This window comes from Kogia breviceps, chromosome 19, assembly GCF_026419965.1.
Source record: "Kogia breviceps isolate mKogBre1 chromosome 19, mKogBre1 haplotype 1, whole genome shotgun sequence".
In the NCBI taxonomy this organism is placed as follows: domain Eukaryota; kingdom Metazoa; phylum Chordata; class Mammalia; order Artiodactyla; family Physeteridae; genus Kogia; species Kogia breviceps.
In genome coordinates, this window is record NC_081328.1 from 21,263,305 (window position 1) to 21,276,752 (window position 13,448).

Genomic DNA, 13,448 nt, shown 5'->3' on the forward strand with positions numbered 1-13,448 from the left:
TACTACAGAGACTTTCTATCTATATAGATTTGCCTATTCTGGACATTTCATGTAAATGGAAACATACAATATGTGGTCCTTTGTGACCGTCTTCTTTCACTTAGCATAATGTTTTCAAGTTTCATACATGTTGTAGCACGTATCAGTAATTCACCCCTGCAATGCCTAATTTTATATGTCAACTTGACTGGGGCATGTATATATATTGGGCATAATCTCTCCTATTACTTCTGTGGCAGTATGCACCAAGAAGCTTAATCTTCATAACTTGGACCTCAGTAATTCTACTTCTAAGAATGAACTAATTCCGGACTTTCCTGGTAGTGCAGTGGTTAAGAATCCGCCTGCCAATGCAGGGGACATGGGTTCGATCCCTGGTCCGGGAAGATCCCACACTCTGCAGAGCAACCAAGCCTGTGTGCCACAACTACTGAGCCTGCGCTCTAGAGCCCATGATCCACAGCTACTGAGCCCGTGAGCCGCAACTACTGAAGCCTGTGCACCTAGAGCCCGTGCTCCTCAACAAGAGAAGCCACTGCAAAGAGAAGCCTGCACACCACAACGAAGAGTAGCCCCCACTCGCCGCAACTAGAGAAAGCCTGCGTGTAGCAACAAAGACCAAAGCAGCCACAAATAAAAACAAATGAATACATTTTTTTAAAATTAAAAAAACGAGGAAGAAAGCATTTCAAAAGGAGCAGGTAGTTCACTCCTTTCCTCTCCAGGACTGAGCCTGAGGCAGGAGGCATGACTCTGCTGGGCCCTCAGCCCCTCAGCAAGTCTCAGCTCCCATCTGCCTCTTCAAAGTGTAGGTATTTCTCCAAGCGTGAGGGCAGTTTGAGGGATTTTTTAAAATAACTTTTTTATTTGTGCTGAGTGTAGAACTTAACCTTTATGAAGAAGCATGATACAGCTCTCATAAAAAAGTAAAATACATTTCAAACTTTCACCGTGCCGCACGGCTTGTGGGATCTTAGTTCCCCGACCAGAGATTGAACCCACACCCTCGGCAGTGAATGCGCCAAGTCCTAACCACTGGACTGCCAAGGAACGCCCACATTTCAAACTTTTAAGCAAAGCTGCAGCATCAATGCAGCAACAGTGATTGCTCTAATGATACTTTCATTATTCCACCTTTTCAGTTTCAGGAGGAAATTATTAGCCACTGGTTCCTGGTTAACTTGAAAACACACCAGAGGTTGGACGCAGAAAGTGAGCACCTAACTGTCTGGCCTGGGACGGGAGGGGGGGCAACGGAAAGACTTTGACATCAGACAGACCTGAGTCAGAATACTGGCTCTGCCACTGCTAGCTGAGTGGCTGCTCAGCTGAACCTCTCTGAGCCTTGCATTCCTCATGTATAAAATGGGGTGATTCCACCCACACTGCAAGGTTGTAAGAGTGAAAAAGTGACACTGGTAATAATACAAGGCTAGTGCAGTCACACTGAGACAGTCCAGTTAAAGGACTCCAGCTGTTTGCAGTCAGGTGCTGGAAAATGTTAAAACAGAGTTTTGCTTCCAAGTTTCTATTTAGAGGGCTGGAAACTCTAAAGTTATAGAGAATTTTAAAATTTTTTTATTGGAGTATAGAGAATTTTTTTAAGGTCAAAGGACTGAAGGAGTGAAGGAGAATCCCTTCTTCCAGGCCCTCTGTTCCGTGAGGTCCTTCCCACTGCCCCCGGTGCAGATCAGGCTCCTGGGGGCAATAATCTGCCTCTGGCCTCTGGGGCTGGCCCTGGACCACACATCCATGAATATGAGGGGCCTTCAGAGGAACCTGATGCTTCTGGCCTGCTTCCAGCTTCCCTGGGGCAGCCTCAGTGATTACACTATCCAGATGGTAGGACACAGCTGGGCTGGGGTCACATCCGTCGGAGCACTGCCTCAGGGAGCTTGTGTGTGATTGTAACTCCACTGTAAAGGGTAGGCAGCAAAGCTCAGGAATCCCCAGAGGAAGCTGGGAAAATGGCTGTCCCTAAACCAGCTGGGCCTGCACTTCTTGGATCTAGGTTTGGATTATTTGTATCAGTACAGCTAGGAATTTTCCAGAGTCCCCTTCCTTCCCCCTCCCCGCCCCCCGCTTCCAGAGAATTGAGTGTATTTTGTTGACAGCTTGTTCTCTCAAATGGTATTGCATTTAGTAACATTTTTTGCTGTTGTGATTTTTGTTGTCGCTGTTATTCCAAATCTTATTACTCTAACTTGTCTCCCTTTCCAGCTGAGGAAATGGTGACCAGGTGAGTAAATGTTCCAAGGCCACCGTTTTGTGTATCAAGGGCAACCAGGAGAGAACGTGAGGGGGTTCCCTGGTGGCGCAGTGGTTGAGAATCTGCCTGCCAATGCAGGGCACACGGGTTCGAGCCCTGGTCTGGGAAGATCCCACATGCTGTGGAACAACTAGGCCCGTGAGCCACAATTACTGAGCCTGCGCGTCTGGAGCCTGTGCTCCGCAACAAGAGGCCGCGATAGTGAGAAACCCGCGCACCGCGATGAAGAGTGGCCCCCGCTTGCCACAACTAGAGAAAGCCCTCGCACAGAAACGAAGACCCAACACAGCCATAAATAAATAATAACTAAATTAATTTTTTTAAAAAAAGAGAGAACGGGAATGTGCTTGAAGGCAGAACCCCAGAGGCCAGGGGTGTAGAGAGGGGTTCGCGAACTTAGATCCCCAGCCCTGCTTTCAGCACGGGAGGGCCGCTTGCAAATGACTTCTTTCGAAAACAACTACTTTAAAATCGAGACTAAAGTATTGGTTATAAGACGGGTGAGTTTTAGCGAAGGAGCCAATAGAGCCTGCAAGCCTCGGAAGGGCCTCTGAGCGCGGCAAGGAGGCGCCAGATTGAGGGCGATTTAAAAGGTGGACTAGGGCTTCCCTGGTGGCGCAGTGATTGAGAGTCCGCCTGCCGATGCAGGGGACGCGGGTTCGTGCCCCGGTCCGGGAAGATCCCACATGCCGCGGAGCGGCTGGGCCCGTGAGCCATGGCCGCTGAGCCTGCGCGTCCGGAGCCGATGCTCCGCAATGGGAGAGGCCACGGCAGTGAGAGGCCCGCGTACCGCAATAAATAAATAAAAGGAGGACTAGATGGGACTTAGACCGCCCCCCCCCCCCCATTGGCGGTGAGGAGGAATGGGACCCCCGGCCTCCTGCCCTCAGTGAGTACCTGTTGCACAGGCCTGCTCTCCTACTGCTCCAGAACCTTCAGGCTCGGCGCCAAGCCCCACCCACCGCTCCGCCCCAGCCTTGCTCCCAGTTCCAAACCAGAGCCAATCAGTGCTCGGCGACGCCGGGGAGGGAAACCAATCGATTACTCCTGCTTTTTACTCAAGACTAGAAGTAGAGCGCCGTGCACTCGATCGGTGGCAGGTCCCTGGCCCGAGGCAGAGACCTTGCTAAGTTGGAGGACCTTGCTAGGTAGTTAGTTGCCTCATGCGTGTCTGGGAGGTCGAGGTTCCTTCTCCTGGAAGGAAATTGTCCATGAACAGTTCAGGTCCGAGAAGAACACTATCCCAGGCCCTCTCCCTACCTCGTGGTGTGGCTTGGGGCCAGTGATCTCTTCTCTCTGGGTCTTATAAAATGAATGAGTGGGACAAAAACGGTCTCTACAGTCCCTCGTTTATCCTGGCCTAGCAAACCCGGGATCAGCGCCTGTGTGTTTCTGGATGATGTCAGTGGTCTCACCCTGGCCAGGGGCATCTGAAGCTTTTTTTTGGGGGGGGGGGTCCTATAACTTTATTGGACAATCAGCAGTAAGTTCTCATCCACATTAACTGTCTGTAGATTTTTGAAAGTGGTAACAGGTACATAGGTAACCAACATATAGAGCTTGTTTGGTGAATCTTCATCTTCATTATGTTTTCTGGACAACCACACACAGAGATAGTATGGGACCTTCCTTATTCCTTTGGCGCAGACAGCTTTGTTGAGCCTAGTGTCAATGCGTACATCTGGAGTCCCCATCTCCTTCACGGCAAATTTCCAGATTTCTTTGAGCGCCTGAGGGGCACACTTCTTGAAACCCGCTCCATGGATGTGCTTGTGAATGTTGATAGTGTATTCTCTGGCCACCACCTAGTTGATGGCGGACCAGCCCTTCTTCTCACCATTCTTCCTTGCAGGAGCCATCCTGCCAGGCCAGGGTTGGAAAGCTGAAGCTTTTTGAGCAGTAACACACACTGCAGCCAGGTTTTCCCCAGTTCAGTTTTCTGGAGCTGGAAATTGATTTTCCCCATCCGTTCATCTTTAAAAAACCTCTGACACTGGCCCTTCCTTACCTTGCTATGTGACCTGGGACAAATTACATCCCCGTCTCTGGGCCTGTAGACCTATCTGTAAAATAAATTCAGAACTCCTGAGACCCTAAGGTTCTCCCCCGTCATGTCATTTTCATAACACTGCCAATACATCCTACAACTGGATAAACCCAGATTGGGACCAGCGGTTGGATCGGGGGTGGGGGGCAGTCATTTCACCAAGACTCTCCCCAGGGCGATCCTGAGCCACTGGCCCTCAGGAGCCCACCTTTCCTCAGTCCATGCTACCCACGCTGAGTAAAGCAAGACAAGCCTCCTTCACTGACAAATAGTTGTGGAGCTCCTACTGTGTAGTGCTACTGTAGGAGAAGCCAAGCCGGTTCCTGACCTGAGAAAACTCAGGGCCTTGGGGTTGAGAGAGACAGACCAGGGTAGAGAGAAGAGACCCGCAGAGTGACATCTGCCACAAGAGCAGGGAGCCTGGGCAGAGGAGAGGACCCGGCACATGCTGCCCGGTTGGAGGTGTTGGAACTAGGACATTTCAGGAGAAAGGGGATCTTCAAGCCTGACTAGGAAGGGTGTTCCGGGTGGGTGGAATCAAAAATTCGAGGAGGCCGAAATAGCGAGGAGGTGGAACCCTGGGACTGCCTGCGGGGTGGATGTGGCCAGAGATGAGTTAGTGGGGTGTGACAGGTGTCTTAAATGCAGGTTCAGGGGAAGGGGCGTTGTGTCTAGATGGAGTCATGTTTAGTGGGAGTCCTGGCTTTCATCCTGGCCCTGGGATGGGGAGGGGGGCACCTGACAGGGTTCCCGCGCCACCTGCGCGCTCGCGCTCCCAGAGCCACAAGTTGCAGCCCATCCCAAGCCCCTCCCCCTCCGCCTTTGTCCGCTCAGTCCGGAGGCTGCAGTCCGACAGGGACTCCCTACGACTGGCCCCCCGGAGGCGCTGGGGACGGTTCGGCTTCAGGGAGGCGGCTCTGCTCCCGTGAGGTGTGTAATCTGAACCCTATGAAGGGTCATTTATACGGTTCCTCGAAGTCTGTAACTTTCCTCGCGGTCACCAAGTCAGCTCTGCCGGGTGCTCTGCCTCCCTCTCCTGGAATAGCCTTTCCACATCTCCATTTCCCTTCAAGAGATGCCCTTATCTTTCTTTTTAACCTGGGGCGGGTAGTGGAGGCTGCATGCATGGGCCTGCGAATGCCAGAGATCTGTCGCAAAGAACACCAGAGTCAGCGTCTACACTGGAATTCCAAGCGAACCGGATGGAGCCTCAAGGAGGGTTGACCAGGACTCGCCTTCAGCCGTTGGCTCCGCGGTTCTGGAACACCAGCTTTCCCAGGCTAGCTCGGCTCTGGCTCCCTCCCCCGCCTCCTTCCCCCTCAGCAGGGACTTCAGACTCGGGCCCTATCCTCTGAGCACTGCCCCCAAGCCCCACACAGCCTCTGGGGCTTGAGGCCTGGGTCCGGGAGCTCGGCCCCGTCCGGACCGTCCCTCCACCTGCCACCTGGCTTCCCCCCCTAAAGCTCGCGATGGGGCAGTTGGCCGCTCACAGCCCCTACTGGGCTTAGGCCTGCACCTCCAGGGTGCTGTCCATGCCATGGTGCTGAAGTTCCCCGAGGCCTCCGCCCCCAGGAGAAGACGCGTCCCCTGTTCAGGATCCGACCCGAACTCCAGGGCACGTTCACACTGGTCCAATAACCGGCACGGGTCATCGTCTGCCTCAACAATTCAGACCATCACCGGTTTGAACTGGAGGCACGCAGGAGCTCCGAGCCTGCCTGAGAGAATGCCCATGACCTGACCAGACCCAGGGACCGCGGGAGAGGTGGGCAAAACTCGAATCTCATACTCCGTCTTGGGGCTGGTAGGAACTCACACATTATGGACATAGTCCCTGCCCACTCCAAACCTGTCTTGTGAATTGTTTGGTGAGACTGGGAAGGCTCCCTCAGTTTTCACGGACTCAACTCCCTTACAAGCATCCAAGCTGTGCAGACTCTGCTACCTGCAAGGCAGGAGAGAAAACTCCCTAGAATTCCTCGCATGTACCTTTCACACAGTGAATATGCCCTCCTTCGACTCTGGGTGACCCCCAGCTCGTGTCGGCGTCCCCATTCCGTGCCTCCCAAAGACTGGGCAAGGAGGAGGTGCCAGCTGTTCCCAATGTAGAGTACCGTAACTCCCGGTCCAGATTTTTTGCCCTTGAGGGTGTAGATCGCAATGGTAGTAATTCTGGGAAGACCAAAGAAGCTGGGGCTAGTTCAGAAATGAGGGCTCAGAAGGTACAATGAAGAGCCAGCACGCCGGGGTCGTGCACTCCACCGAGCCCTGGGAGGGCCCTGCCGCACCTGCGTTTCCGCTGTGCCCCTGCACTGTCTTCCAGGACCGCACGCAGCTCGGGGCCTTCTTGCACCTTCTGATCATCAGCCCCGGGCACGGTGTGAAACCAGATAGTGGAGGCAGAAGTCTGCAGTGCAGGGTCTGCTGCTGCTGTCCAGCACGTTCCAGGAGAGCCGAGCCTGCGGAAAGCGCCCGGCGCTACCTCCCAGCGGAGGCTGACCCGGGTTGCCGGCGCTCGGGCTGGGAGTGGCGCGCTCCTCGAAGTCACGCAGCTCTGCACGCAGCCGACAGCGCTCCGGCGGCCTAAGCGCGAAACGGCACGTAAAACCGCCGGCTTCGAGGGCAGGGGCGGCAGCAGCGCGGCGCCGTGGGTTTCAGGCAAGCGAGTGTGGAACGTTTCCTGCGAGAAAGCAGAACCGAAGCCAGCCGAGGACTCCATAAGCGGCCGCTGGTCCACAGGTTCTCCGAGGCGCCATTGCGCAGCTGCTTCCCGGCCAGCTCTGGGAATGTGGAGATCCGGTGAGAAGACTTGCACGTTACCGCCCCCAACTCTGATCTGCTACAAAATGAAAATGCAGAGCCTCTTGTTCAAAAATTAAGAATTTCAAGACGGTGACAGCAGAACATTAAACCAAGTGCAGCCCCTGTGCAACTATACAAGTCCCATGCCCTTGAAGGCGGCCCTGCCCCTACCCATCCCACAAGGGATTCATTAAATAAACTTTACCCTCAGGGTTAACTTTGAGGTTACTTACTAGAGCAGAACCACAGCCACCCCCGGCCTCTGTTGTCACAATAAGAGAAGAGTCAGGGCAGATTGATCTAACCATCCCACAGGTATCCATGTGGAGCCGTTATCAGAGGTGGGGAGGTGAGCTGTCTATGCAGCCTTGCTAAGTCTCAGCTTCTATCTGTAGCTCTGACACCCTCATCTGTTCCCAGGGCATGGGTGAGAGCCAGGGCCAGGGAGTCACTTCCTGAAGGAAGTGGCTAGGGTGGGGTCTTTAGGGGACTTGCTGACACATTCTCAATTTCTTGTCTCAGTTTCCCTATGACACTTAAGAGTAGTTCAGATTAAATGAGGTTGCACACGATAGTAGTGTCCTGGAAGTCTCCTGAAGAGGGCTGTTAAAAACAAGACAAATGGAGTCACTTATGCTTAGCCCCACATCGCCCAAGTGAGACTTAAACTTAGATTCATCTCTCCCCCAAATGGAATCTTAAATCAGTCAGGAATTGCCTAACCAGCACTAGTTAAGTAATCTGTCTCATTCTGAACGCCCCCTACCGTTCTCTAGAGGAAAGTGCCCTTGCCACAGCCAATCCGCTTTTTTGTCCAGTATAACTTCCTTGTTCCCGTACCCTATGCCTATACACGTCTTTCATTTTGTACAGCTCCTCGGAGCTCCTTTCCATCTGCTAGGTTGGATGCTGCCCAATTCATGAATCATTGAATAAAGTCAATAAGAGCTTTAAATTTTACTCAGGTGAATTTGTTTTTTTTTTAATCAGAGCTAAAGGTCTGGGCAATGGGTATAGGGTGGACCTAAAGAATTGTTTTTCAACTCCTTGAATGCTATTTTATTGTGCTCCGCACAACTGAAAAAGAAGTATGGAGAAAGACAGACTGAAGTTAGGGGGAAGAACTTTCAAACTGTAAACGGTACAGGACTGTTGGGGGAGCGGGGACAGCAGAGGGCGCTGCTGTGCAAACACACCCGTAAGAGGAGGCGCCCGCCCGCACATACTTTTTCTCACACCGTCTCTACCCTGCAAATCTACACAGAGACACACTCCTTACCCCCTGAACCGTGCCCCCCCCCGCATATTCCCTATCTTACAGGTACTTCAGAGATCAAAGAGTTAGAACTCCTGACTCAGATTCTTTAACTGGCCTCTGGGGGTCCCTTGGACACTCAACCCACCTCCCAACTATTTTCATAAACTGAAGGTACTTTTTCTCAATGAGAAGCTGGGGAAAGGATCTGGGACCCATGGTTTCCTTCCCCAGTCTGTGGCCCTGCCTCTCCAGCGGGGAGATATTCTCTTCAGTGTTATTTACAATAGAAAGTAAGCTGATGACACAAGCCGTGTACATTGCGGAACCACAAAATGACAGTTGCAGAGGCTGTGAGGTAACACGGACTCATGTTGACACTGGAAGATGAAGGTTAAAAAGCAGGACTATGTCAATGGTGTTTGGCATATAGATTAAGTTTGAAAGAGAAGTTGGAAAAATGAAACATAGATTAAGGTGGGGGTGGATGACTATTTTCTTTAAAATATTTTTTCTTAAAAATACATTAAAATGGGCTTCCCTGGTGGCGCAGTGGTTAAGAATCCGCCTGCCAGTGTAGGGGACACAGGTTCGAGCCCTGGTCGGGGAAGATACCACATGCCCCAGAGCAACTAAGCCCATGCACCACAACTACCGAGCCTGTGCTCTAGAGCCTGCGAGCCACAACTACTGAGCCCACGTGCCACAACTACTGAAGCCCACACGCCTAGAGCCCATGCTCCACAACAAGAGAAGCCACTGCAATGAGAAGTCTGTGCACTGCAATGAAGAGTAGCCCCCGCTCGCCGCAACTAGAGAAAGCCCGTGCGCAGCAACGAAGACCTAACGCAGCCAAAAATAAATAAATAAAATTTTAAAAAATATGTTAAACTGTAAAATGGTTACCTCTGGGAGATAAGGTTATCTGCAATTTTTCCCCTGCTTCTTTCCAAATATGCTACAAGGAGTAGGTATTATCTGGATAACCAGAGAAAAAGAAGTTAACACACACACACACACACACCCCTAAAAGAGCCTGTTCGCTCCATGTTGCCATACCATTTAACTGAGGAGGGAATGTTCGCTTTCCCCCCCGCCCCCCAAGGCAGCCTATGTGGCTCTTGCCTTTTCTCCCCACCTGGTTCCACCCTCATCACCCTCTTTAGAGCTCCTTTCACCACAAACCAGGATATTAATACTACCTTGGAAAATCCAAAGCAGCTCTGACCCCGGCCTCCTGCTGGTGTGATCCAGTTCCTGTGGCTGAGAGGAGAGGGACAGCCGTGGGGAAATTTTCCTGAACTCTCTACGGGGCAGGAACAGATATATGGCATCTCCATTGCTGGATTATTCCATGCTTCTTGCTGCTACTATTATTTCAATATTTTCAGGGGCAGAAGTTTCCACAAACCTCTCTACTAAAGAGGCCCCAATCCTGTCCCCGCGATAGCTCCTCTCTGTTCCCCCCTTCCTGATCCCCCGGGGTTCTCTCTACAGGCCAGAGAAATAGGATGCGTGTGAAGACCAGAGAAGGACTGCAGCTTCCACAGATGCTGGCTGGAGAGGCGCTCTCTTGTCTCTCTGCTAGATCATGGCAAAGATCCAGGTTCCGGAATGGCGGAGCCCACTTTGCATGTGCTCCCTTTTTTAAAAAAAAAAATTATTTATTTTTGGCTGCGTTGGGTCTTCGTTGCGGCGCGCGGGCTTTCTCTAGTTGCGGAGAGCAGGGGTTACTCTTCGTTGCGGTACGCGGGCTTCTCATTGCAGTGGCTGCTCTTGCTGCAGAGCACGGGCTCTAGAGCGCAGGCTCAGTAGTTGTGGCGCACGGGCTTAGTTGCTCCGCGGCATGTGGGATCTTCCCGGACCAGGGATCGAACCCGTGTCCCCTGCATCGGCAGGTGGATGCCTAACCACTGCGCCACCAGGGAAGGGAAGCCCCTGCATCTGCTCCCTTTGCATGTAGGTTTAATCTCAATATCCAGGGACACGAAAGCTGGAGTCTCTGCAAACGTTTCCCTGTTAATTGAAGGGGACTCTGCAGGTGCAGAAGGCAAGGGGAGATGGAGGCTGGGGGCTGCAATGGGAGGGAGGTGTGCGTGCTGGGGGGATGAGATGGCCTGGAAAGAGAATGGGGGCGGGGCAGGAGACTAGGGCTCTAATCCCAGTCCTGCTCCTTCGTTGCTGGGCAACATGGGTGGAGTCACCACGCTCTCTGTGCCTCAGCTCCCTCTACCGTAACTCAGAGAAGTAGCTGAGGATCCCTGACTCTTTCTAGGGCCGAGTGACTCAGAATATTTCCTGGCCTATAAAATCAGGATCTTGATATCCACCCCTTATCAAAGGAAAGATCATGGGGCTTCCCTGGTGGCACAGGGGTTAGGAATCCACCTGCCAATGCAGGGGACATGGGTTCGAGCCCTGGTCCGGGAAGATCCCACATGCTGCGGAGCAACTAAGCCCGTGCACCACAACTAGTAAGGCTGTGTACCACAGCTACTGAAGCCCGCGTGCCTAGAGCCCGTGCTCTGCAACAAGAGAAGCCACTGAAATAATAAGCCTGTGCACCGCAACGAAGAGTGGCCTCCGCTCACCACTAGAGAAAGCCCGCGCGCAGCAACGAAGACCCAATGCAGCCAAAAATAAATAAATTTGTTAAAAAAAAAAAAAAAAAAAAGGAAAGATCAGTCCCAACAAACAAGTCTGGTCTCTCTGGTGCCAAATACCTCTCCAGCCTCATCCCTGAGCACTCTCCCTCTCACCCCACCTTTGCCTGGATTTCCCTTCCCTTTTCGTGTTAACAGCTGCGTGTCTTCCAATACTCAGCTTGAGTCTCATTTTCTCCAGGAAGCCTCCCCCACTCTACCCCCGCCCCCGGCTCCCCACCCACTGGCTGGGCCAGGTGCCAGTCCTCTGGGCTCCTGTAACATCAGGGGCATCTGCTATTCCTACCCGTAACAGTTATACTTAACAGCTGAGGTTATTGAGAGATTGTTAAGGGGCTGGACCTCCGCCAGGCCCTTTACCCAGCATTATCTAGTGGAATCCTAACCATACATGTGAGGGAGGCGCCGTCTTCATCCCCATTTTCCTGATCAGGGCACTGAGCTTGAAGGAGGGAAGGGTGAGTGTGAGGTGAGGATGTGAATCCAGGGCAGTGTTGCTCCAAAACCTATTCTAAGCTTCTGCCTCCCGTTTTATCTGCCCGCCTCACCCCCTGATCACAGACCCGGTAGTCTCCTGTTAAGGGATATGTCCTAGGCCTTCCTCTGACCTATAAACACCAGGAGTGCAGCGTCTCGCTCCCCTGTGTCTCCACCCCAAGGCCATCAGAGTCCCAGGAGAGGCTGAATCCAAATCTCACCTTTCTGGGTCCCTGCAGTTGGGGCTTCCCTCCTTGTCCCCTCAGCCTTCCTCACCCCTCCCTAGAGGTCTTGGGAGACCAAGAGGAGCCTGGATATGCCAGGGTCCCTCCCTGGGCCTAGCTCAGTGTCCGCTTCCACTCAATGTCACATCCATGCCTGCCTAGGGTCATGTTCAATCCAGGTGAAAGGATGTCTACTTAGATAGAGGTCACGGTGAAGTGTGCTAATGTGCCCAGGCCCCTGGTCAGCCCTCCTCAGGCTTTAGTCACTTGAGTTCTCACAATGAATTATGAGAATCAGAAACCTAGAAGGGGGACTTCCCTGGTGGTCCAATGGTTAAGATTCTGCCTTCCAACGCAGGGGGTGTGGGTTCGATCCCTGGTTGGGGAACTAAGATGCCAGGTGCCTCGCAGCCACAAAACCAAAATATAAAACGGAAGCAGTATTGTAATAAGTTCAATGAAGACTTTTAAAATGGTCACGTCAAAAAGAAAAGAAAAGAAAGAAACATATGAGGAAGATAGGGGTGTGATTTTTACTTCACAGATGAAGAAAACCAAGGCTTGGCTGATGTCACAAAGCAAGTGGGTAGAGCCAGAAGCGATCCAGGCTTGTCTGACCTCAAAGCCCTGTAGCTCCCCCAGTGCCTCCCTCCTGTTCCAGACGGGGCCATGGCGTGCAAGTCCCCAGAGGTTGAGAACTGTGATTCTTTTCTGCATCTGCAATGAGCCAGTGGCTACACCCAAGGCACAAAGAGGCTGGTTGTGAAAGTCTGGGCTGGGCAGGCTCTGGCCCAATAACTGTTTATTGGCAGAGGTCAGCAGGGTAGGGCTACCATCCTCACTTTATAGATGGGGAAGTTACGATCAGAGGGGAGAAGGAAAGTGGCCCAAGGCCATCCCTGAGTCAAAGGAAGAGCAGGGACTTGAACGCAGGATGCTCGGGGACCCTGTGGGGAGGGGGGCGGTAAGAGGAAGGAGGCTGCAGCAGGGCAGGGACAGATGGGTCTGGGCTGGCAGCTTTATGGGCCCTATAAGTCATCGAGACGTGGCCAGGGCCCATCCCTGATCTAATGATCCCTGCTGTAATGAGGGATTCCTCTGCAGGGAAACTAGGCCCAGGGTGATTAGATAGTGACAGGTGACAAGTTTACGGCAGGCAGGACAGGGGTCCAGGCTGGGAGATAAGGCTGGGTGACCTTGGTAACACAAAGTAACCTGCCTTGTGTAACCTTGGAGTCAGAGATGACGGATAGAGCAGGAGCCACCCCCCTTGACTTCCCGCGTCGCACATGTGCAGTCTCAGTGGTACCCGTGATTAAGATGCATCCTTGAGGAAGTGCCCATTCTTAACCTCCTCCCCCTCCCCATGCCTCAGAAGGAACACCACACAGGGGCATGGTTCTCCTCCCCCAGCTCATTGGCCCAAAACATAGGAGGGGGTGTGCTGATGGGAAGGGAGAGGATTACTTAGAAATCAGCTTCCTCTTCCTCTTCCCAAAAGGACTCTGAGGTCACCAGTCAATAGCCCCTTAACCCCACCAAAGGTCTTTAAGTCTCTCTCCTGCCTGTAAGGGGGGGCTGTCTTGGGGTTACAGGGACCCCTGAAGTAGACTTCATTCCCAGGAATGGGCTTCCTCCCCACTCCATTCGCCAGTCCTAAAAGATATATTTTTACAGCCTTGTGAACACAAATCCACTCCACCAGAAAAGA

General features: G+C 52.5%; 1 protein-coding gene and 1 pseudogene across 12 annotated transcripts in view; both read right to left on the reverse strand.

Moving 5' to 3' along the window:
• The window catches only part of ZNHIT3 (zinc finger HIT-type containing 3), a 43,654-nt gene that overhangs the window by 27,976 nt on the left and 2,230 nt on the right, over positions 1-13,448 (reverse strand). For 5 of the 12 annotated variants that reach the window (XM_067021376.1, XM_067021372.1, XM_067021371.1 and 2 more), the window contains exons 1-2: positions 9,576-9,863; positions 9,280-9,351 (exon numbers count right to left, since the gene is read on the reverse strand). The exons of 4 other annotated variants lie outside the window; for them this stretch is intronic. The gene's annotated coding sequence lies outside the window, so the exon portion shown is untranslated. Of the gene's footprint in view, positions 1-3,166; positions 3,230-6,305; positions 7,156-9,279; positions 9,352-9,575; positions 9,864-13,448 lie in introns of those variants that run through there. 3 more of the 12 variants (XM_067021377.1, XM_067021374.1, XM_067021370.1) reach the window with 2 other exon arrangements.
• Positions 3,304-6,299, reverse strand: LOC136793219 (large ribosomal subunit protein eL31-like; annotated as a pseudogene).